General features: G+C 46.4%; 2 long non-coding RNA genes across 8 annotated transcripts in view; one reads left to right on the top strand and one right to left on the bottom strand.

The window, feature by feature from the left end:
• Positions 1-17,395, bottom strand: part of LOC129737223 (uncharacterized) — a 21,701-nt gene extending 4,306 nt beyond the window's left edge. The window contains exons 1-2 of one of the 2 annotated variants that reach the window (XR_008734803.1): positions 17,270-17,395; positions 79-2,250 (exon numbers count right to left, since the gene is read on the bottom strand). This is a non-coding gene — a long non-coding RNA (uncharacterized LOC129737223). The remainder of the gene's footprint in view (positions 1-78; positions 2,251-17,269) is intronic. The other variant, XR_008734804.1, reaches the window with a different exon arrangement.
• LOC129737222 (uncharacterized) lies at positions 14,270-25,057 on the top strand. 6 transcript variants are annotated; one of them, XR_008734798.1, is made up of 6 exons: positions 14,270-15,178; positions 15,474-15,568; positions 17,230-17,427; positions 19,193-19,280; positions 20,541-21,708; positions 22,264-25,057. It is a non-coding gene; the product is annotated as an uncharacterized LOC129737222 (long non-coding RNA). The 6 variants fall into 6 exon arrangements; XR_008734802.1 differs by lacking the exon at positions 22,264-25,057 and having other exon boundaries at positions 20,541-20,737; positions 21,371-21,855; XR_008734799.1 differs by lacking the exon at positions 22,264-25,057 and having other exon boundaries at positions 20,541-21,488; positions 21,572-21,855.

The raw sequence follows: 25,057 nt of genomic DNA, 5'->3' as shown, positions 1-25,057 counted from the left end.
AAAAGGATAAAAAAAGAGAACAAAAGCAAATGGAGGCTATAAAAGAATACAGAAAAAAAGATAAATCTGCAGTGTTACCTTTTCCATATGCAGTTTAGCTGGGGTTTTATTAAGGTGCATACACTCTAGAACAGGAATATAATCATCTCTGTAATACACTTTACAACTGCAGGCTAAATTAATTTATGCTGTGCTGAAAATTTTCAGCCCCGCTAGGTACAAAAGGACAGGGTGTGTTAGCCCAGGCAGCGAAGCAGCCTGAACCAGCTGATTTCCCTTCCCACCGCACAAGGGCTGAGCAGAGTAAGCGTGTGCAAGAGCTGCACGCTGCTGCGCCGGGAGGAGGGTGATGCAGGGCCGGGGCTGCGGCTGTGCGGGGTGAGCGACCTGAAGCATTGTGGCCCACGGACCAGGGCCGTGCTCCAGCTTCTGCTCATCGTGCTACCTGGCAAGAGCCAGGAGGAAATCCTGAAGGCAACCAGTCCAGTCAAAAAGGTGGTTGTGGGCACTCAGTAGATGTTCACCGACACTGTGGCAGGGGGGAGTGTGCAGGTAACCAGGCCATCCCCATCAGCCCAAAAGTGCTTTTTTTCCCATAGCAGCACAAAAGCAAGCTGACGTACCCACACACGAATGTTAATGAGCCTGCCCACAGTCCAAGGTGCTGCTGCGGCGTGTTACCCACAGCCGTGGGGGTACCAGAGCAGCTGTGGGTGCCCCATCCCTGGCAGGGCTCAAGGCCAGGCTGGACGGGGCTGGGAGCAGCCTGGGCTGGGGGGAGGGGTCCCTGTCCCTGGCAGGGGGGTGGGACTGGGTGGTCTTGGAGGTCCCTGCCAACCCAAACCCTGCTGTGATTCTGTGTTACACAGTGGCCCCACACCGATCCCGCAGCGTGAAGACACTGCTGGCGAGGAGAACTGAGCTGCCGGCTCTCTGCCTGCAGCCCAGACACAGTCGTCTCTGCCTCCCCTTCTCCCGGTGGGAGCACTAGCCCGGCAGGGCTGCACTGGGGAGCCCTCCCCTCCCCAGGACAGGGGTACGGAGGTGTGGGGCTCTGAGAGCTGGTTCTTCCACCCCACCAGCTGTTGATGGCTAGCTGGCATTAGTGCCCTCATCCTTTGGATGCTGGACAGCCAGCGGTGTTGCACAGAGCTTTGTGCTCCTTAATCCATCATAGCAAACACCTAATGGCATCTTGTTCCTATCACAGTAGTTAAGGTCATGCCAATGATTCCATTATGAACTTGCTCTCAGGAGTTATAATTGCTATATTCCATCCGTAAAAAGTTGCCCAGAGCTGACATTTTGCATACATGGTTTTCACCCAGGCACAAATTGTTTTGTTTTTGTTCCTTTGCTAAATTACTATTCATGTCACAAAATCTGACCAGTAGTACAGTTCATAAACATAACAACACATTTTTCAACGGGCACTCTGGGTTCACACAGCCTTTTTCTCAGGAAATAAAAAGGCTATTTGTGGGAAAAAAACCCCACAAAACCCAACCCCTACCAAAACACAAAAAGTCTTTCAGAGAGAAACTGGACTCGTGTGTGTTACCCAGTGACTCTCATTTCAAAGGACATCATTATTTCTGTCCCAAAGTTACCCATTTTCTACTGACTTTTGCTCTCGAGAATTTGCTGTGTCAGAAGTAGAGTTATGAAACTGGGGCAATAGAATGAACTATTTACCCTAAAAATAAACTGCAGTATGTAAAGTTTCTTGTGTGAGTAACAGATGGCATGTATTCTGTCTACTGAGTCTTTTTCATGCTGATATAGAGTATGTCCAAGCTTTTGGCTAAGGCTGACCTTCAGTCTATCAAGACCAGACTTTGAAAAGAGCGGGGTGTGAGACTTCACGCTTTTAAGTATGTCCAGAAGGAGCCATCCATGGTGGGGCAGGTGACCAGGAGAGCCACAGAGCTGTGCTGACTGCTCTGCTGTGTCCCTTTGGTGTCTGAGGCACCACTGTGACTGTGCCTTTTTCAGCATCCTGTGGGGATGCCGGGTAAGACGGGCTGATGTGCTTCGGGCCACAGGCAGGAGGTCCTGGTGTTACTGCTGCCATTCACATCTGCACACATTTGCATCCTCCCTATTGAAATCATTGAAAGAAATCTGAATTTACCCTTCCTTGAACATTCATATCAGATGCTGGCGTGGCAGATTTGCTAGGACAGGATTGGGCAATGTGAGGTTGGATTTATCCCAGGTGTGCCTCTTCTGAGTTCACCAGGTGTGCACCTGTGGAAGAAGGAAAAAAACATTATACCCAATCTTTTTCTTGCAAGGCCCAGACACATGCTTTAAAGAGGCTATCAGATCTTTTTATCCTTCCTGGCACTCAGCAGGGCTCCACCTGCCAGATACCATCTACATCTTCATGGCAAGGTCACCTTTATTGCAAATCGGTTTTGCTGCACCTGAGCATTGCATTGCGTCAGAGCGCAGCAGCTGTCCCCAGGCTAGCAGCCCTCCTCCCATATAGTGACAAGCAATGAAAATCACCCGTGCTATTTATTTTCCTAAAAGCCACCATATGAAAGTGGAGACTTCACAGGAGGACTGATAACTTCCACTGGTGTGCAAAGGTTTTTATCATCACTGTTAACACCTGAAGAATTCCTTCAGCACTTGTGAACATGAGCACATTAGAAGTGAAAAAAGCTCAGTGGAACCGCAATGGAAACCTAAGGAAAGCAACATGGGGACTCACTTCAGGTGTCTTTGTTCTTTCTCATTCTTCCAGATACCGCTCCATGCGAGTCTTCTGGCTTAGGGGATCTAAAAGTTAAGGACTGCTGAGCGACTGCTGTGGCTGTGTTAATTGAGATGTGACTAACCTGTGGGGTTTTTTTTTGTTGACAAGCACTGATGGGCCAGAAAGGAGCTGAGTTTGGCGAGAACCATCCAAGGAGAACCAGCCCTCGCTCACAGGACCAGTTGACACTGATATCACAGGTAACCTCATTCCTTTCCACATTGCTTTGAGAGGTTTAGATCTTGTGGTGGGCTACCCTGAATTTTCAAGTTTATTTTTACTTTAATGGCAGTTTAAGGTAGCTCTGAACTGATGCTTCTTTATATAGCAGGTTTCCATAGATCAAAAGGGTGGCACTCAAAGCTCAGGAGGGGAATGGGACAAAGAGGAGTGCCTTTGATTTTCCCTTGACGCTGTTCCCCTCTTAGCACATCACAGGGTTTAATTCCTGCCATGAAGATCACCTCTTGAGCCTAGACCCATGCCTACTAGATGACCCTCCACTAACCTGTCCACCCAGGGTCTGCCTGCAGCCTCTTTCACATAGAATTGGCTGTGCTTGGGAGCGAGTGCTGCCTGCGTGGGGCTGGCTGGTGGAGGCACATCTGCGGGAGATGCGGGCAGCCTCTGCGGGTACAAAAGCAGTGGCCAGGGACAAGGACTGAACTGGCAGGCTGTTTGGGACCTGACTTCAGGTGCTGCTCAGTCTGTGCCTCACCTCCTGCCAGCCCCGCTAGCCTGCTGCTTTGGGGCACAGGGGATGCAGAGCCCTGCTGGCATCCCCACAGCTGGGTGCAGGCTGTACCTGCTCTCCTGGGCTGCTCTGGGGACGAGGGGTTGTGCAGAGAGCCTGGGGGCTGCCACCTCCTAACAGCCCCCCAGCAACCAAGCTTCCACACACCTAACTGGGGCTGGGTAATAAACTTAATGTGCATGCATGAAAAACCCTGCCCTTAACAGTGCCAGATTTTTTTTTTTAATTTACATAATGCTAAACAGTATCTTGCTCACATACCCATGGATCTTAGTGGCTTTGTTGTCATGGAAACCAGTACATACCTTGTTTTCTTTGAGATCTATCAAATATGTGCATTTGGATGTTTGCTTTATTTGCCTCAACGTTATAAGCACGTTTTTTACACTAGTAAATAATGTTAAGCAACTGTGTAATTTATGCTGGAAGACTAAACAGACTTTAGCTCAGTATTTTAACACCCTTTTTTCACCCCTGAAATTTTGAATCCAAACACCCTGCCCAAATACTATTCTCGTCGAGACCGAGCATGACTTGCAAGAAACTGTGTTCTTCCCGTAGGATTTTACTATGAAGGACCTTGTCATGCTAACCACTCTCCAGCCCACAGGTGAGGGAAGAAATCAAAAGCCTTGTTTTCAAGCATGAGCCAATTCCTTTAAAGATAATGTTCCAAAAGATACTCCTGGTCTAGAAAAAAAAAAAAATTGATCTAGCAGGCTTTCTGTATATTGTAACTGCTTCACCTTTTTAGTGGAGGCAATGAAAATATCACAGGCTCCAGGCACTGGGGGGAAACCTTGGAAGCAGGTCCCACATCGCTCCCCTTTTTGAAAACCTGATTTCCCACATGAAGGTGCCATGCACTTGAAATGCGAGTTATGTCCCTGCAATTGCAGAAAATTCACACTCATCCCTTTCACTTCGTTACCTATTCATTAGTCCACAGCCACCTTCATGGCACCTTTGTGTTTGACAATATGAAGCAGACTATCTCATTCACAGCAAGTACCAAAAAAATGTATGTCTTCTGTTACAATGACAGGCCTTCATTAACGTTATAAATAATATGCCAATGCTGCAGGCTTCATGTCCTGGGTCTGAAACTGGTTAAAGCTGAGGAGCAGATCTTTGACTCTGTCTGAGTCAGCAACTAAGCTGTAAACTCCCTTGTCTGGTTAGTGACTTTGTACCAGCAAGCACAACTGAAGTATCTCAGGCTAGCTAATGGGCTCGCTCTCATGGTTTACAATATTAAATTCAATTAAGTTCCATTTATCATCAGCAAAGAAAGAAGACATTGAAATAATGGGAAGGGAATGGTATTATTAGTGAAGTAAAATTTGTCATGATTAAAGAACAAAATTGCAATAGAATCAACTCTCGTGCAATTTGTGAAGTCAGGAGTATATCAAACAAACATGGGAAAGCTATTGAGGTATGCATGCACAAGCCCACACCTCTGCAAGAAAACAACATTTTCCTTAATACAGTGCCTCATTCCATGCTCTAAAATTGCTTTGGAATTACACTGTTGCAGCACTAGCATGACTAGGCAGCTGCAACAAGGCTTTTACCATCCCATACCAGGTTAACTTCAATAAATAGCTCCTGTGCCTTGCCCCAGCACAGCCACCAATCCCCCACAAGGTTTCAACAGTTCATCTACTGTTCATGCTGCTTCTTCATCCTTTTCAGACCAGTCCACCCTGCTTCTTGCCTCTGCTGCATCCAGATTCCTCCTTCTCCAGGCTCCTCTTCCATCCAGCCTCTACTCATCCAGGACACCCTCCCAGCACCTTCCACTTCTTCCAGGCCTCTCTTCACATGATCCTCCTCCTCCATACCCCTTAGAGCAATTTAACTGCTTAGCAAGAACCAGCCACAGCTGCACATTAACCACATCAGCCAACCCACCGCCCCTGAGGCCAGCCCACAGCTGGATATTATCAATGTTAATTAACCTGCCTTCATTCCCCTAGAATTCTTCTACATCACACCTCGGGCCTAGATAATGAATGTGTATTTCTTCTTGTTGCAAATAGCTGGGGTGAAGCTATGGCCCACAAAATGAAGCCGGAAGGTTTCAATGACAGGTGGTGGCCCAGGGGCCCAGCCAGGTAAGGGCTGGCTCCCGGGAGGGCCGGACGGGAAGAGGAGGGATGCACACATCTCTCGGGATGGGGACGTTTGGTAATTTTATTTTCTCTTCCAAGGTCGCAGACAGAACCAACTTTGCAAAACAGCAGGAAGACTGAAAGCTATGAAGTTTCATAAAGCAAGAAATATGTCTGAGAAACATGAGTCCCAGCCCGTGGCCGCCTGCTGCCCGCAGAGCCGAGCCCCCGGCCCCCGTGCTGCCCACTGGCCCGGCAGCTGCCTCAGGCAGGGGGTGGTGTGACAGTGCTCGGCGTGAGCGCCAGCAGGTATGCTCACCTGCAAGGCCTTGGCGCTGTAGCCAAACAAAGCTGGCATTAAGAGATACTGGTGCATCGTTCTCGGTGTATTGTATTGGCTTTCAGAGAAAATGGTTGGCTTGACTTTGCACCACGACTCTGAAAACAGACAAAAGCCATCCTAACAGCTCTCGGCAGAAGTGAGGTACACAAAATGCAAAGGTATGTAAGTCCAGGCTAGCCGTGCGAAGCAAGGGAAGCGCAAAGAAAGCCAATAACCAATCTTTCTTTGCTTATGCCCCAAAGGGCTCCTCTGAGCCTTACCCCGAGGGCCTGCTGCTGCATGCGAAAGCATCAGCTAGCCAGGCCAGCGCAGGTGCTAACAGGACATGCAAAGCCTCTGGTTACTCTTAGAAAACAGCGTGTGTCAACTGTTCACCGGCAAGAGGCTGATCGGGTACGGTGCAGGCAATCGTCGTAACAATCGTTCCAAGCCAATGACCCTTCCTGCAGCATCTGTCATGGAGCCATCGCGGGATCGCTGCACACCCCACCGCTCTGCACCTTCCTTCGCAGGACAAGGGGCAATGGTTTAAACTGGAAGAGGGTAGATCTGGATTAGATGTTTGGAGGAAACCCTTCCCCATGGGGGCGGCGAGGCGCTGGCCCAGGCTGCCCGCAGCAGCTGTGGGTGCCCCATCCCTGGCAGGGCTCAAGGCCAGGCTGGACGGGGCTGGGAGCAGCCTGGGCTGGGGGGAGGGGTCCCTGCCCGTGGTGGGGGGTGGGACTGGGTGGTCTTGGAGGTCCCTGCCAACCCAAACCATGCTGTGACTCTATGATCTTTAGGCATGTTTAGGTGTGATTGCAGGACATGTCTGCAGGCCCCATTGCTGTAACCGGCACAGGAAAGCAGGGCTGCTCGGAACAGGTGACTAAAATTAATGTCTTGACTACAGCTCTGTAAGATTTCAAGCATAAAGTCTGTTTCCTTAACAAGGTCCTTGATTAGCAAATTTCAAAGAGGGATCAAAACCTGAGTAAAACCCTAATATTTAAAGGAGGCTGCTGTCTTTTCTTTCCTTTGTGAAAAAAAAAAGAAAAAAGAAAAAAAAATAGAAAAAAGGGAAATGTAATTCTCTTTCATTTGCTTGTGCATGAACAAATTAGTTTCAGAAGCAATTTTACAGTAATTATGACCATCTCCAATGGATTAGATTTTCAGAAATATTCACTGTAATGTCATGATGACAACTATCACATCCTGATTTTTTCATTTGATGTTCTAGCAATTTAAGGGTTCCAATAATTTGTGTGCATGACTAGACTAGGACAAAAACACATTTACAACTTACAGGTTTTGTGACACTGAAAATTTTATGGTGAAGTGATTTTGACCTTTGGAGGATATGAAAAATTCAGTGGTAACACGATCTTTATCTTCTCAGCATGGCATGTTGATATAGTCTGTCATTTCAGCTCACATTCCCTGATAATGAGGTACGTTTGATCTTTTATTTCTCATAATACTTTAAGTGTCTCATAATTATAAATTTATTTGGTAATCACTCTGATAGTACTGATACAAGAATCCATTTAACATTTCTATGTCTGTCATACTTCCTTTCAACGGTGATCCTTTGTGATTTCCTCAAGAGTTCAAGTATAAAGCTTTCTTGTTTTCTTGTATATGGAATGTAATGTAAGTAAACTTCAGGGAAGTTTGGTGAGTTTGGGGGAATTCTGCATGAAAAATATCTAGTGCCCTATTTAATGGTTACTTGGTTACTCAGCATTTGTCTGTTTTCAGCGGCTTTTGTGGTCAATTAATTGTCTGCCTGATACTCTGCAGGAGTACACCAGACAGTTTTTTAATATTGTTTGAGAAACTTGTATCTACCTTAAGAGTTTTTGTTTTGTTTTCTTTTGTTTTGTATGTTTTTTTTCCAGAGTAATGCAATGATGGTTTAACTTTAGTGTCCATTGAGAACACCCAGAAATTTCCAGCTGCGGCGCACCCCACGCCCTGGTCAGACTGCTTTGGGAAGAGGGCAGCCCCCAGCTCTGCTGCACTGACGTTTTCATTCAAAGCCAGCCCAGTCAGCCTTTCTGATGATGTCATTTTGAACTAATGTCTGATTTTAGGTGGGCTTTCTTTTCTTCCCATGCTGCACATCTAAGTTGTGACAAGCCGTGTTCTGGGGATGTTTTCTGCATGACCAGTGCCTCTGGCTTCGTTTCTCGTTCTGGGGCCTGAGCTGGTTGTGTTGCTCATGGCTGTGGTGATGTGCTGCAGATCATATGGCAACATGTGCTGGTGCGGAACAGTGGGTATTTCTGAAACTGATGTCAATATTGTGCTTAATTCTTCACATCATTTAAACACCGCTGGGGTTTCTCAGGGGTCAGGTGGTCAGAGATGTTAGTGTCCTTTACCTGTGTTTGGTGTTTAGTCTGTGAAGCCCCTCTCAGATAAGCTGGTGTGAACTTGAGGACCTTCACGGAATGTCCCTGAGTGCTCTCAGACCCTGGTGAGATCAGTGGGAAGGGACAGCATCCACCAGGTGCGGGTGATGGGCATCACCCCTGTGCTCTGGGACAGCTCGGGGGAGCTGGCTGTGGAGTGACAGCAGGCTGAAACAAAGACCAGGAAACAAGTGATAACTGGGGCCACCAGCAATGGAGCCCTTGGCTGGTATTTTTGACTCAGTAACAGGTGAGCTCTTGGCTCATGTTGCGGTGAGTGGTTCATATAATGTGCAAGTGGAGGAGCAACTTCAGTGGGGTTCAGCTGCTCACACGGCCATTGTGTGTGTGGGCCAGCATAGCTGGTAAGCATGCAATTCCCTGCAGCTCCCTGTCCCAGCTGCTTGAGCTGATGGTACCCAAAACAGTGCCAGTCCATTGAAGCTGCTGCTTTCTGGGATGATGCTTCATGCAGTCTGCGTGGAGAGTGGCTAAGTCAACAATTATAAATGATCTATTTCTTGTTCCGTGTGATATCATCCATCACTAGACATTGCTAAGTGAGTCTAGTAACATTAAAACCATGTTTAATAAAGCAAAGATTTCAATACCACTTATGATAGGGTCAGCAGCTGCCTAATGCAATTAATCATTTGTTTACTGAGAAAGGGAAGGGACTAGAGAGCAAGAGAAAACAGCAAAAGTAAGTGGAAGAATCTTCACACAAAATAAAAAGGAGTTGTTATGCAATTAGTGATGATTCACCTCTGTTTTCTCCTCCACAGATACATCTTGAAGTTTGTCAGGATTATCTGGCAGGATAAAGCAAGTAGATTAAGAAGATACACCCTAGGGGTGTGACGAGGATATTTCCCCAACAGAGACAACTACAGTAACTTAACATCGTCAAAAACCGAAACACATCTATTCTGTCTCCTTTACAAAACCAGAGAAAGAAAATGGTCAGCAAGACAAAGACAGATGGGTGTTAGTTTTTATGCTGGGGACTCTTCCAAAGTCTTTCTGAAGCAACGGATGTGCACTGTGTGCTTGCACGCGTGCATGTACACGGGCATGTTGGTGTGCACATGTGTGTGTGTGCATGCAAGTGCATGTTGGGGAGACTCAGCGGCTTCTGTAGGATTTTTCTGAGCCCTACTACGTGTCTGTGCCGTGACCACAATCATTGCCTGTTTTGAAAGGAATTGCCAATGATTAATAGTCTGATTTCTATTTGTAGTGTGACAGAAAGTGAAAGGCTTTGCAGATTTGCCAGCAAAACCCTGGGCAGCAAGCTGCCTTCGCTGCAAGAGCCCCGGGCTGGTGCCGGGGGCTGCGGCTCTTATGCCAAAGCTGCAGCAGCCTTTTTACTTTCACTTGAGAAAAGCGAAATCCTTTCTCCATGCTGTGCCTCACTCTGCATGCCGGCAAAGTAGGGAGAGCAACGCTTGCTACCAAAGGACGAGTCAGAAGTTGAACTCGGGACTACATCAAAGGCCTCTGAGATATTTGGACTGCGGTCGCCATCAGAACAGAAAGACTGCCTTAATTCATGAGCTGTTTAGAGTACGCAGACAATGTATGTTAAAAGTTTTGTTCTGAAGGGCGCTCTGTTTATCACGTATCGAAGAACAGCCACTGCAGCCAGACCCATTCACAAAAGGCGGTGCGCTCTTACTACAGATGAGCGTCTCTGCCTATCCCAGGAATACTTTCATTTATATGCATCTGATAACCCAGTGAAGGGAAAATGGGAATGAGTTGGCAGGTGGCCTTTCGAATGAAAGGGCACACGGTAAACTATCTGTTTGCTGCTTTCTCACCCTGGAATACTAAAGACATCACATGGTATGCATATTCCTCCCCATTTCCCTTCTATTTTGTCCTTTTTATTGTTCATAATCCAAAAAATTAAATATAATTTAAAAAGACATAGATGAGTAAGATGCATTTTGGCTTGTTTATTGCATTTGCAGCATGTAAGTTCTGCTTTTTATCCTAATGGTCCATATCAAAATACAATGAGGATTACAGTATGAGACTTAATGCCTTTGTAAAACAGACAAATTGGAATAAGTCTTTATTCTGTAAGCAGGATGTGAAAACAAAATTAGTGCTACTTCTTGAGGCAGTTACCTCCAGGTACCGTCTCTTTCTAAACAGCAACAAGCTGATGCCAAGCATGGCGTTGCCTTTAAACATACCCGCTGATTTTACAAGCAGCAATACCTAGACATGAAAAACCATCAGGAATCAACATTAATATTTTAAAAAAATAATTATTTAGTTATTTACATTGACTTAAAGTGAAGCTATCACACTGATACTTCAGTTGTTTGCATTCCTCAGGCTTACAGCTAGCTGTGTGCATAGATGTCATCTTCTGGGGGAAGGAAGCTACCTGACAGAAACCTGGCTTTCTCGCCAGTTTGTGCTGCACTAGCTCCACAGTAAATTAGTCCTTATGGTGAAAATAAGTGTCGATCGTTGTTAATATCTTCTATCCAGATCTTCTGAGGACAGAGTAAGGCCAAAATATATCAAAATATTAATTTTTCTTTGGCATCCAGTTCTCCTGTACATGCAGATAATGACTGCCGTAGCTGAACTGAGTAATTACAACTCCTCTATTTGAATTTTTGTAGTTATGACAAACTTTATCTGTTCAGTTTGAAATGTTCTTAGTGTCTACCTCGTACTAATAGTTCCAGTTTTTCTGCAGAAACAGATAAATACCTGGGTCTTTAAAGAGGTACGCACACACATAGTGAGCATGCAATTACACTACATTGATTACGAGCTGACTGCTGGTCACCGCCGTGCTGGAAGTAAACTAGGGTAGCTGCTGAAACTGGTGGAATTGTTTGGTATTTTAGTAACATAAAAGAGATGTGAATTGAACTTCATATTTTTTGCTGTCTGAAATATCTGTGAACTTCCAGTAATTACTGATGGTAAGCCCACAGTCTGTGACCAGAAATGAGGGATCTGAGTGACAGTAAGGAATTGATAAAAAATGGAAGAAATGAATCACTAATTGACTGTTAGGGCTCCTCTTGCACGAACTGTTGCTGTTCATTTGCTAATCAGGTCTCCGATAGCAGGGGGAGCTCGTTGTGGGGGAGGTTGGAGGAACCGAATGTAGGTCCTGACGGCTCCGAAGCTGGTGACTGCAGTAGCAGTTCTGTAGTTAGTGAATGAAAACCTGACAAGTTTAGTGTCTGCTTGCTGCAGCAGCCTCACAGCAAGGTGGATTGCTGGTTGGGGCTTGGTGTGGCTATAGGTAGCTGGTAATGTGGGGAAAACGCATCATTTATCAAAGCATTTATTTTTTCCCTTTTGCCAGGGTAGAGAAAGTTCAGTCAAAGCACGTGTCCTGTGGGAAGCCGCTGCCTCTCTGGGTCCTTTGTACTGGCTCAAGATGACCCACCTGGGATGCTCCAGGATGCGGGTCTGTTGGTGCCCTGGGTGAGCAGTGCACGGCACCCGGGTGCCGGAGCAGGGGAGGTGATGGCTGTGCCACTGGGCCACCCTGCGCTTGTGGCTGCCAGCTGTGGAGGCACAATGCAGCCCTGCCCCAACCCGGTAATGCTGAACAGATTTCTGCTCTGCATGCTTCCCTGCATAGACCTGTGACATGCAGGTTAGACCCACGGTGCAGCAGTGCGAGGCAGCAGCGTGAAGGCATGCCAGGCAGGGGCGAGGATTCATGCAGAGGGGGAAGGACAACAGCCTGGGATGGGATGAGGCTTTACTCCAAGCCAGAAGATTTGAAGTACTAGTTGTTGCATGAGAAAACACATTTAATAACAGCACACTGGTCTGCCTTGCTCCTCCAGGAACAGCTCTTCGATGATTTAAATGAAATGGTGCCTCTGGTAAAGGTTGCATGTCTGACTGAGGCAAGAGGAGCCGTTCAGAAGAGGCACTGCTGTTGTCAGTAAGAAGGTGTGGATCTGTATGAGGCTGGGAGGGCCAGGCGAATCCCAAAGTCTCTGGGTTTTTTTGGTTAAATGTATTAAATGTGGTTCGTTTGCTTGCAAAACCCCAGCACTGATTAAGCACTGCACGGTGCTTTCTGGATTCCTGGTGACATGACTCAGATTCAGCAGCTGGGAAGACCTTTTACTGAAATGGACTAATGCAATATTTATATTGTCTGCAGCCCAGCTTCCTCTAAAACTTCACCTTCAGCTCTCTCCTGGGTACTATTTATCTGTTGCTGGTGATGTCGTACCAAAGGAGAAGCAAAAGAGTGAGCAGGCAAAACAATGAAGAAGGTGATCTAAGGAACTGAAAAACAATACAGGGCTTTTTAATTTGCAAAACAATATTTCTATGTTATGCTGCAGGAATTTCTCTCCTGGTGCTGCCCTTTGATCCCAGAGACATTTAGGTTTCACGGTTTAGAAGCTATGCGAGATTAATTAAAGTCAATTACATGCATGCACAAAGAGGAGGACAAGAAAGAGAAATAAAGCTCTGGTCTTGATGTTTTGGTTCCAGATTGACATCTCCGGGTTTCAGCAGAGAAGAGAGCCAGGGTTTCTCTCCTGGCCAGCTGTGCTGCCTCTGGTCTGCAGAAACCTCCTCCCCAGGGAGTGCTGGGGCAGCCCAAAGGTCTCGCTTCAGTACCGATAGGCAGGGGCTTTTTCCAGACAGCATCATCGTGCTGTGCTGTCTTTGGGCACCAGCCCTGTCTGCCCTGCTTCCAGCAGCAGCATCTGCAGCACATGTCTCGCGGTGACAATACCATCTCAGGTCCCTGAGCGCTGCCGGTGAGATGCAGCAGCCGCGGCTGTTCTCCACTCGGCAGCTTAAGCCCCCGGTCCACATGCCACGGCGCAGAAAGTCTCACACAGACTCTAACCCCATAGAGATGTATGGCCATCGATAGAAAGTATGGCCATTTAAGGGACCTCATCCATCAACAGCTCTAATTTTCTCATCTAGAGCCATGGACGTCGCGTGACAGGCAGCAGCCAGGCTGTTACCTGGCTGTTCAGCTGCTGTCTGCTGGTTCTTTTTAATGTGGGGATATTTTTGGGTTTGTTACTGAACGCACCCCATGGTTCCCTCTCAGTGTGAACTCATTTCCATCAGTGATACATCTGAGTGAACTTCTGAAAGGGTTGCTGCAGCAATCCCCATGCAGGACATGTCACAGAATGGTATGCAAATCTTGTGGCTGTATTTGTGTATCACGATCCTTTGTGGAAGCATAGTGCTGCAAGGGGTGGCCGCTATTTGTCATAAACAGTTAGGAATATTTGCATAGAGTTGAGAATATTTAACATGTCACCAGAAGGTGTTTTTATGATTGGTCATTTGCTAACTGCTCCTGTGTAAGGGTCTGACCCAAAGCCCATTAAAACTAATGGAAAGACCCTCAGTGACACCAATGGATCAGCTGACTAATTTGCCCGGTGCATTAACACAGTCCAAAGCTGTTCAGCAAGATGATGATGCAGTACTGCAGCCAAGAGAGAGCCTGAATGCGTTTTTTATGCCTACAGCCCAATGATTTCTTTCCTGGTGATGCTGACCACTGCAGCCAGGACAGTAGGCTATCCAGCCTTGGAAGCCAGTGCAAGGATAATTAAAGTCGGCTTTCAAACCAAAGTTCAAAAATAGGGCAGCACAGTGGATTCTGATGGGGATTTTCAGGATGCTCAAGGCTGCTCAGCAGAGCACTGAAATAAATAAAAGCAGAATTGGAAAAGAAAGGAAAGTTTGAGGAAAATTCTGTTGTCTAATGTTGCAGATTCATTATTTAGATGCTCCTGAGGTTTGAAGACTACTTTGTAGGAGCAGGAATTTTGGCATGTGGTTAGTTGCTTTTTATGCTAACTTCATAAAGAAAAACTTTTCACTGTCTTGTACAGATTTTTAACAACATCTGCATCATTTTAAAAATGAAACATATATTTCAGCAAGTTTTAGAAGAGGAAACCAGCAGGGAGTGGGCAAATATTTCAGTCGAGTTAGAAAGATGTTTCAGCTTTTGTTAATACAGTACTATGCCCCTACACCCGAAGAGCAAAATTGTGAGTTAACACATACGTGAGAGCTGGAGCCCAAAAATTGTTTGACTATCGATCACGTTATGAGACTTAAAATGAGCAGAAGAGACCCTTCCACGGCAGAAGACACCAGTTGTCTTAAAAATATACTGATTAAATGGTTCCCTAGTTTCTCTTCATGAGAATCCTAAAGCAATGCCAAGGGGAGGACTCTGCTTTTCTGTAATGGCAGAGAAAGGACAAAATACTGATGTGAAACTTAGCAAGACTAATAAATGTCATTGTTGGTGCTGCTTGGTGTGTGACTCACCTCCCAAAACATAGGCACCTGGGGACATTTCTCCCATTCTAAGGTGTCTGAGACATTGTGGGGGGCTGGCAGGTAAACCTGGAGATCTGGAGAAAAGAGCCTCAGGTGACCAAAGCAGCACTGAATACCTCTGTGTAGGCAACCAAATCCCTCATCATCCAAAACGCAGCTTCCCGCAGCCTGTCTGAAGGTGCCCACCTGTGCCGGTGCACAAGGAGCGGCGTTGGGAGGGGATGCACGGCCTGGCTGCCACTGGATCCCGGGGAGGGCTTGCCCTAGCGCTGCTGACATCGATGTGTCATTTAACCATGGACGACGGTTAAATTGCCAGCTGAAGAGTCAGAGGAAGAAGTAACTCAGAGTAACTTCACCCCTTTTAATTCACTATTTGCCTTCAGTTCCTCCTTCTTTAACTCATGCAGAGTTGGCATGAACAGACCTTGAAGACCTCTCTGGCTGAGCACAGTGAGTGTGTGAGATGATGAGAGATGGTAGAAGGAAAAAGGGCAGGAGCCAGCACATGTAGAATGAATTTGGATTAATGCCTTCTCCATAGCAAGCTTGTGCAATACTTTGCCTGGAGGGTAATTTTTTTTTGACCTGAGATGCTAGTGTTTAAGAGTCATCTTTATTTTTATTTTGGCATGAGTGGGCTGTATTTCCTCCTTCAGTTCTTGGAAGCTTTAGCTGATTAAGTAACAGAAATGAGTTTCTGGAAGAGTCTGATAGGAAATGTCTTACTTTCATCCTTGTTCTTCAGGCAGTCCTGCTATAGTGCACCTACCCGGGCTCTGAGAGGCAGCTGCTGGCCAAGATGGACCTTTCCGGGAGGACGTGCACCAGGCTGTGCTGCTGGTGGGGAGAAATACTTATCCGTATGTTGTCACCTGTGTAAATATGTTTCAAGGATTGATTTACTGCATATAGCATGATTGTAGTTGGACTTTTGAGTAGTGAGCCAAAATAGCTTTTAATTTGTGGTAACCTTGAAAGCACACAGTCTCAGGAAGCTTGACAGTGCGTTTAGAAAAAGGAGTGATAAGCATGAACTCATGTTAACTACCGTGGTTTGTACAATCGGATCATTTAAACATATTCTGAGCAAAAGATGGCAAGAGAACATTGTTAGCAAGCTCGTTAGCCGTCTGAAACTGCCAGGCAAAAGCCATTAATGGTAAGAATATTTGATAAGAATAGTATTTGCAGAGGCAGTCTTGTGGAGACTTGGAAAATGTGAGCATTTAGACAGCGTGAGTTTCACCAGCTGGCTTCAGAGCACGGACAGACAATGCACGTCCATCCGCTGTGCCCTTGCACCTGGCACTGGCCACAGCCCTGGCCCCGTTTTCACTGCACGACCACCTCATGGTTTTGGCATTTCTTTGGGGATGTCTGTAGCAGGTCAGTGGTGGATGAGGCACTCATCGTAAACAAACAAACAAATGCTGATTTGTGCCTGTCCTGCCTTCCACTATTTATTTTCCATCCTGATTTTATTAATCTTATTCTATAAATTTCTCTGGGCCCATACTGGCTGGCTGTGATAAAATTTTTGCTACTGCTTCTGCCACTTCATTGTTCTCTTTTACAGGCTGCCGTTACTTCTGCAGAGAGCTTTCTCCTCCAGTGCAATTTTGCTTTTAGTGGGTCTTACATGAGTTGTGCTGGGACCTCCATGTAAAGATAAAGGGACTCTCCAGAAACTCTTTGTCAGGAACCTGAAACTGCAGCTTATATGAAGTACACAAAGCCAAGTACATGAGCATGGCATAAATTATTCAGTGCAGGGGTTTGGGAGGTCTTGTTTAAATAAATACAGCCTTATTGTGAAATACCGTGTGTGTCTGGAGAGTCTCGGGGCAGTTGCAGCTGGCTTCCACGGCTGTTGCACAGCCGAGCCCTGGAGGGGAAGGAGTTCCAGAGCAGGGGTACGTGTAGAAAGCCCCTTTATGACAAATACAATACGATATGATGCATATAATACACATCAAGAAGTGTCAGTTACCCTAGGAAGGAAAAAAAGGACAGGCAAAGCAAACAGTTTTTTATGATTCAGTTTCTCTTTCTCAATATTATGGTTCCATTATATGTTCTGTACGCAGAACAGTATGAGCTTTGCCCCCCGCCCCGCCTGAAAAATGCACCCCAGGTAAGTGGCAGCTCAGCTTTCAAGTAATATTTCAGCATTGAAAGTAGTATGCTTAGATAATCTCCAGCATTTAATATTTACTACTTTTGCACAGGCTGAGTGTTATCGTTGATAGGAGGGTGTGATCAAGCATGAAAGTTATTATTATAATGATTTTATGAGCAATATGGTAATAAGAGATTGCCTATCTCATGCTAGAATTGGGGCCCAAGACACAGGGCAAAATAGTCACTTTTATTTGTTTATTTACAGTAAAGATGACTATTTCTCTTTTGGTGGCACAATTAACACCCCTCCCTTCTGCTCAGTCTGGACCCTCCTTTTACTTCTTTTAAATCTGAACTCCTTTTTGCTTAATTTCTCACAGAGAGGACTCGCTCTGGCCCCTGCTGCAGTGCTGCACCGACCTGCTGTGACTAACGCTGCCCGCTCTCGCCGCCGACTGACGTGTGATCCCCATCGCCAACGTCTGTCTGTCAACGAGCAAGGCGAGCTCCAGCTCCCTGCGGCTGCTGCAATCCGTGGTGACCCCGTGCTGCAGCACGCACCGGTTCGAATCTGCGTAGTAAGAAACATTTGCATTATGTTCTGTGTATTGCTGTGCACACAGGCTGCATTGCCTGTTTTGAGGACGGGGAGGGGCTGTGCAATACCAGTTCCAGGCTGATAACACACTGTCAGGTCTCATCCAGGCAAATGGTAGAAGTTACACCATAAACCTTTAAAAATAGGTTTGTAACACAATTTTCCACTGATCCTGGACTAGAGGGTAGTGGCAGATACTACTGTACACCATTACATACATATTTCTGTACACTTACACAAACACCTGTCACAGATATAAACCAGTTCAAAAGGCTTTTGACATTGGCTCTTCAAACTTAGGAGTACTGAAACGCTAGAAAGAAGGCAAGTGGTGAGCTGCAGAGTGCAATAAATAAAAATAAATCTGTATTTAGATTTCAGATTCGGTAGGTAGTAAATAATAGTTGGCTTGGAAAAACAGTTTGGGCTGGTTCCCTCCTTGTGTCGAGCTGAGTGAAAGGTGATGCACACTCTGCCTCATTTGTTGTGGGGATTTAATACCAAGGTGTAATGAGCCCATAACTACAATTTATACCTCCTGTGGCATGGCTGTGTTTTCCGGTCACTGCTGTGGCTGCAAGTGTGACACAACGGGGCTTTGCAAAGTGCCTCTGAGGGGCTTCTGCAGGTGGTTCCTCCCCTGCGCTCTCTGAGACCTGTGTGCAAAGTGCACCATCAGCCGAAGGGTCCTCCTCGGTCCCAGCACCTACCAGGCACTCACACTCTGTTCTCCTCACCGAGACTGTAAAATATAATGAAATGCTGGTTTTGTGCCCCACAGCCTATTTGGGGTATAACAAGGTAAGTTGCAAAAATTAAAAATCTAGAATGTTAAAAAATAATATGTTAAGTCTGGTTGTAATATTGAAATTTCCAGAAGTGGGGGTTGATTTTACGTATAGCCCTTCTGCAGCCTGGACCTCTGCCCTGAAAATGGGAGAGGGGAGCAAAAGCAGAGGGTCCCGTGTTTGTAGCAGCCCTTTGCATCATGCTTGTCTCTGCTCGTCTCCTGTTTTATGCCTGACATCTCTTCAGCGCTCAGCCTTCGCAGTGGGCCAAGGGAGGATATTGTGAGCTTTGCTCTTGAAATTATCAGTGCTCAGACAGAGCTGTGAATTGTGCTAAGCTCCCTGACCTCGTGGCATTATCATAAAATAATCTTTACGCAGAATCCAGCTGCCTCAGCAGTTCCCGCAGGATGTCGTACTCCAAGTATCTGGGGGTTTAGTGTTGTTTATAATCACTTTCCCTTCAACTCTTGCAAATTTTTGCTTCTGGCTTGAGCTTGCCTGTCAGGTTTGGGCAGAGATGGGCAGCACCTGAGCTGCATTGATTTCAGATTGTTCCCGCCAGGTCCTGTCCCTGCTTTCGGGGGGAAGGCTGCCTGCCTGCCAGCTCCTCCTCAACACCCCGGGTTGACCCTGCCCTCCTGCAGCCTCCTGGGGCTCCTGCCTCGGGGGCTCAGGGACCCCCTGCAGCAGCAGCTGCCCTTGGGGACAGGGAGCGCCCCGGGACTGGCAGCCTCGGGCACCTCGGCGAGTGTGTCTGTCCCTGGAGAGAGCAGAGCACCGGCGGGGAGTCCACCTTCCTCTGCCTCCCCCCGCCTTCACGCCAGCTGGGTGCTGCTGGTGCTGCTCATAGGGATTGTGATGGCCAAGACACATGGTTAAGCAATGTGCAAAACTTGATGGATAAAAGTGTTCTAGTGAATCATATTTGGTTCATTTTCTTTTTCAAAACTGGAGATAAAAAGAGGGAGCTACCGCCACAGTGAGACACTGCAATCCAGAATGCCAGTTCGGAAGCCTCTGAGCTCTGGAGAAGTGGGATAAGGTATGTAACTGCAAGGTCCATTGCCAGCAGCCTCATGACCGCACCAGTGCAATGACTTTCTTGCAGGTGATGGTCTATGGCCAAATTCACCGTGGCATGTGCTGGACTTTGCTGTGCCTGCCCCTGTCCCAGCCCAGGGAGCCCCTGCCTGGGGCAGCCCTGGGAGTGGGCTCACAGCCCTGCAGCTGCACTGGTGGCTCCGGGGCATATGTCAGGGTGCCACAGGGCACAGAGGCTGCTGGGCTAACCCATGGCTGGGCTAACCCACGGCTAGTATAACCCATGGCTGGGATGACTCACTGCTGGGATAACCCACTGGCTGGATAACCCATGGCTAGGATAACCCACGGCTGATCTCGCTAGCAGAGCAGGAGGGGATTTGCTTTAGATGCACTGGCTGATGCCCTGATCTGTTTCATCCAGGGATTTTATGTACTTTGCTGTATGTATGTTGATGTCTTTAGATGTCAGTGTGGTGCCTTTCTCTTTGCTTCCCGCTTAACTGCGTTTAAAGGATCCTTTCAGGAGGAGAAACAAACAAAATTTGACAGCAACGCACAGATTTGATCATGGGGGTGTTTTGATTTTTTAGAGAAGCTTTGGAGAAGTCAGCCAACCTTGGAGCCATAAGCTCACAAAAATCATTTTTTTCCACATTATATGCTGGGTAACTGGAAGATTTATTTAAATAATCTTTATGGCCAGTACTTCAGGTAGCATGATGGTCTGTGCCCTCCTTCAGAGAAGTTGCTGGTTTTTCTCTTCCTCCTTATGTTTTGGTTTGGTCTTTATTTTATGTATTTTTTTACTGCCACAGAGGCAAACGATGTATATAAAAGGCATATACTGGATCTGAAACATCTGGTTTGGGAATATCTAAGCAATTAATGGCGCCTTACACTCAGGCAGCCACGTGCATATACCCTATATGATTTATATTTTTGATTAATGCAACAATATGGTTTATATTCTGTTGGGGCCATTCACACAGAGCAGGTCTCAGGTCTCTCCTTTCCGGCCTGGAGCAAGCTGCTTTCTGCTCCCGCTGCCCTGTCCCAGCTCAGGGGATGCTCCTGCACCCCGGCAGCTCTCCTCCTTGGGCTGCATCTCCTGGGGAGCCACCACGTCAGCTGTGCCGCCTGTCAGCCTTTGTCAGACCTCAAGAGGTTGTCCAGGATGGTGTGGGAAGTCTCTAATGAGAAAGCTTCCTTGTGCTTTTACATATGGTCAGTTTAAGAGTTGCCTCATCTGTTGTCTCAGGCAGCCTCCAAGGGTTTCAGGAAAGCTGCTGGCTCCTGTGGACGTCCGACCTGCCCAAGCCGGCCCCTGCTCCCTGGGCTGGTCCTGCTGCTGTCTTCTGGTGGCTTCAAGCAACTCCCCAAGCCTGTCCTGCACCCCACACTCAGGATGCTCACCCGCAGTGTCACATCTAACATGTCAGGCTGATTACAGTCGTGGTGAGACCCATGCATTCAGTAGAACGGTGAAGGTTCACACTAAATGACCTGGGCAGCAGTGCGCTGTGATGCTCTGCAAGTCCAAATGAATTTAGGTGAAGTTCTGGAGGAAAATTCTGATCTTAACTGCACTAGTGCAACGAATTACACTCCTAATTATTCTGATTTTCAATTTCTGCTGCTGCTAGTTACAAAGTCTGGAGCAGAAATTGATAGTTACTGTATTAGCTCCTGTATGACTTAATCCTTATTTTGGAGGATTTACAGGATAAACCCATACTTTGTGTCTAATTTTGTTTTGCAAATACGGAGATGTCAGCCCCATTTATAAAGTCATAACATTTATGTTGTGTTGTCCCACCTGGCCTCCATGGTCTCCCACTGCTGTCAGTGGACTCTGCTACTGTGGCTTTTTGATTATTTATTCACGTAACACGTGATAAAAGAAACAAGATGTCTGCTACAAGTACGGTATGGCTAACACTCCAGAAGGCTCCAGCCTTCATTTTTTTTTTTTTCCACACATCATGCATAAATCGGAGAATGAAGGGCATCCAGATTTTGTTTTCCTGTTTCCACATTTTGAAGAAACAAAAGCTGATGGTTGTGATTTCTGTGATGACACCAACACAGGGACGCCACCCCAGAAACCAGCTTTGCTGCTGCTGCATCCAATACCACCGGCGCTGGCACCACAGCATGGGCTTGCTTTCGTGGCAGGCTTCTCTGGCGTTCAGGAGATTCAGTCAGGGTACAGATGCCTTTTATTTAAAATTATGTAAGAAAATTTGCCTTGGGTTTGATATCAAATGTCTTCTTTTTCTCTCACTGCAGCTGGGACCTTGAGATAGCTCATCAGCACATGGGGAAAGGCTGGGAAAAATCTTCAGGGTTTAGTGTTGAATGCGAAACCTGGAATTAGTAGGCTGTTCGGGCTAAGATTGGAACTGGGAAACTTCAGGAGCTGGAAGGTACTTTCGACATGTATCCATCTGCATCACATGAAGCTGCAAGAAATAATAGTTTTGTTGTTATAACTTTCAAGGCTTTGGGCTTTGTTGTAATTTCACTTTGGAATGAAAACTGAATAAAGCACGTGAACTGTGTTGTGACCAGCACCTCACCTGAGGGCTCTGAAATTCCTTCTCCATCTCCAAACCAACAACCCACCAGCCCAGCGAGGCTCATGTAGCATTGCTGATACCTCAGTCAGGTTTCTAAAATTAAGTGGTATGAATATTCCAGAAGTGGTTTTGATGCTTCTGAAAGCATCCTTTTCTGCTTTAATTGCTCATGTATCTCAGTTATCTTTCTCTGAAGACGTGTAATGCTTGCTCACAAATTTTGCTAGTTAGCCTATGTATCAATGAAACTTGTTGGCTTTGATAAAACAACATATTTAATGGAAAATGTTTCATCACAGATGTTCCAAGCAGTGCTGTAGAAGGGACTTGCCTGTTTTTGTGCCTTTTTCTTTTTTTTTTTCTATTTTTTGTAACTATTCCTACATTTCATGTTTGCTTTAGATATCACCAGTGGCATTTTGGGAGACTACAGCATGCGCTTTCCCTCACAGGCACTTGGTGCAAGTGGAGAAGGACTGGATTATTAGGAAGCCCAAGACTAGGTCTTCTGCAGAGGCAGATGCACAGACTGGCCCACGAGCAGTGCTGGCAGGGAGGGTGGAATCCGCCCTCGCCAGGTGATGCATGTGCACATGCAGATGTGCACACGCAGACATGGACACACGTGCTGTAAGTGGGCTGCTGGGCCTGCTCAGCACCCTCATTGAGACTGCTCCACACCATTTAAGAGCTGAGAAATTGCAAGCGTATTGAACGCTGAATTTTCACAGCACAAAGTTAGCAGAGATGATTCTGTAACCGATAAAGTGGGAAACTTCACAGCATTGAATGGTCCTCAGATTCACACTTCCATGTGTGTCATAGTCTGGTGTTAATGTACTTGGAGCAATAACATAAAACATGTAAGAGTGCTGGCTGGGCAACAAAACCTGCCAGTTTTTCCCATGCTGTCCACACTGTTTGCTTGCCTTGGGGGTTCTCGCCTCACTGACGGTGATGGAGAGCTTTGCAACAACAGAGAGTGCAAAAGCTTCCAGCTCCCAGCCCTAGCACCAGTGAGTTCATTACCTGCAGAAAAGCTCCTTCAGCCAGATGTGTGTGGTGCTCGTGTTTCATATACCTTCCTTCCACTGGTAAAGCTTGCCTGTGATTTTGGCATTTCCCCTTGTTAAATAGGACAAGAGGAAAAATCCCATAAGGTTTCTTTGGACTGTGAGCCTTGCAGAGCCATCAGCCTGATCTGGATGCATCCCCTAACATATTTCTGATAACTGGCTAAACTCCGTATGGAAACTTTGGAAATTCATTTTATTGGGGGAAATAAAATTTGTTTTATTAACATCAGTGGAGCACAGGGAAGTGAAAATAAGCAGTGTTCCGTAACAAAATACAACACTGCAATTCCTATAAATGGAAAATGTGTCTTAAATCTCTCCATGAATAAAGAAAATGCAGACAAGAAAAGGCATAACCAGGTTGCACAAAAAGAATATTTTAATTGATGTAGGGGCCTACAGTTTTTCATATGGGAACCAGAGCCTTCTAACCTGGGGCAACATCCCATCTGGACAACCTTGGTGGCATTTTCAGAGAAAGGAGGTGGCATTTAAAAATATTGACAGATTGTACGTTGAAGATGGAATAAGTATTTTAAAAAGCATGAACTAATATACCAGGGGTTGGATAACTGTGGAAAGCAAAGCAGACCCAGTAGAATTGGGTAAACTAAACTTGAAGCTGACTCAAAAGTCATGAAATATCGGTGTCCTCTTTAAGATCTCGTTTAAGTACATGTATTTGAAGAATTTTTAAAGTTACCCTAAGAGCAGGACTTGATAAAGGAAATATGTGGAAAACATTATTTAGTTTCATCTGATATTCATGCTGAGGGGCTAAGGGAGTCAGTAAATGAAGTTTTTGAACCTCATGATAACAGATTTTGAAAATGGAAAAAGTGTTTTCCTTTTGAAAATGAGAAATGAAAGTGTTGGAGCCAGCAATGTAGAGGGAAATGAACATAGAACTAATGTTTACAGAGGAAAAGACAACTGATCCCAAGCAAGGGGGAACTGGTTTCACTTTCGGGAGACTGGGCATGTAGCAGGAGAAGGAGACCCCTGGAGCCCTGTGTCCCATGTGCCGACAGCACAGCTGCGGCTGGAGCATCCTCCAGTAGAGCAAAGTCTTTGGGAAAGAGCCTGGTGGGCACCGGTGTTGGGCGCAGCTGCCAGAGCCACCCTGCTGGCAGCGCTGCGAGGTTCCTGGTCACGGTGGCCACCCCGGCAGCAGCCCTGGGAGCCCGTTCACGCTTGGGTGTCCTGGGAAAATAAATATTTATGAGGAAATGCCCGGAGTTGTCAAGCTATCCTGCAAATTATTAGAGAACTGGAACATATTGCGGAGGGAAAAGGTATTTGCTGAAAAGCCCTTTCAAGCACAATGCCTCATTCTCTGCAAGGTTCATCTTCAAAAACTAAGAATGGGGAAGGATTAATGGTCCAGGAGCCTGAGAATTCACACTTCCCGAAACAAAGAACAAAGATGTTAAGCCTGTCTTCAAATGTCCCTGTTTTCTACAAAGGAATATAATTTTGCTTCTGTCATCATTTCAAGAAATACTTTCTCCACAATCATTTCTTTTCCAAAGTCAAAGACTTGAAATCTTGCAAAAAAAAGAGGAAGAAAAAACCCTTGCATTTTCCAAAATAAATAAATAAATCCAGCAACACAGGCTTTTATTTTGCTGGCAGAGGCAGAACTTACTTGAAACAAGAAGAAAGAAGGAGAAGCTGAACATGTTTCAATTAAAAAACCATTATTAGCTCACAAAGGGAGAGATAAAATAGGGTTTGCTCTTCAGGAGAGCAAGGGGGCTGCCTGCCATGAGCACGCGAGCAGCATGCTCGTCATGGGGGGTCTGGAGTGTCCGGAGGGGAGCAGTGCCTGCTGCCCGGCCCGGACGCTGCTGGCACAGCAGTGGGGATGCTCGGGCTGCATCCCAGCCCTTGTCAGGCATCCCACTCTGCCGGGCCAGGCTCAGCTGGGCTCTTGGTGGGTGCGACGGCTGCCCCAGGCTGGAGGACATGACTGTGCAACTTCTTTGGCTGCAGACTGGGGAAGGGAAGTAGCACGAGGAGCCTGGGATGCCCTCGTTTTCTTTATTTTCTTGGTCATTATTGCAGCACCTGTGGCACTGAGCCTGCCACTGGCTATAGCCTGACACACGGCCCAGACT

This window comes from Falco cherrug, chromosome 12, assembly GCF_023634085.1.
Source record: "Falco cherrug isolate bFalChe1 chromosome 12, bFalChe1.pri, whole genome shotgun sequence".
NCBI classification, from domain to species: domain Eukaryota; kingdom Metazoa; phylum Chordata; class Aves; order Falconiformes; family Falconidae; genus Falco; species Falco cherrug.
This window is presented reverse-complemented; position numbering and strand designations above follow the sequence as displayed.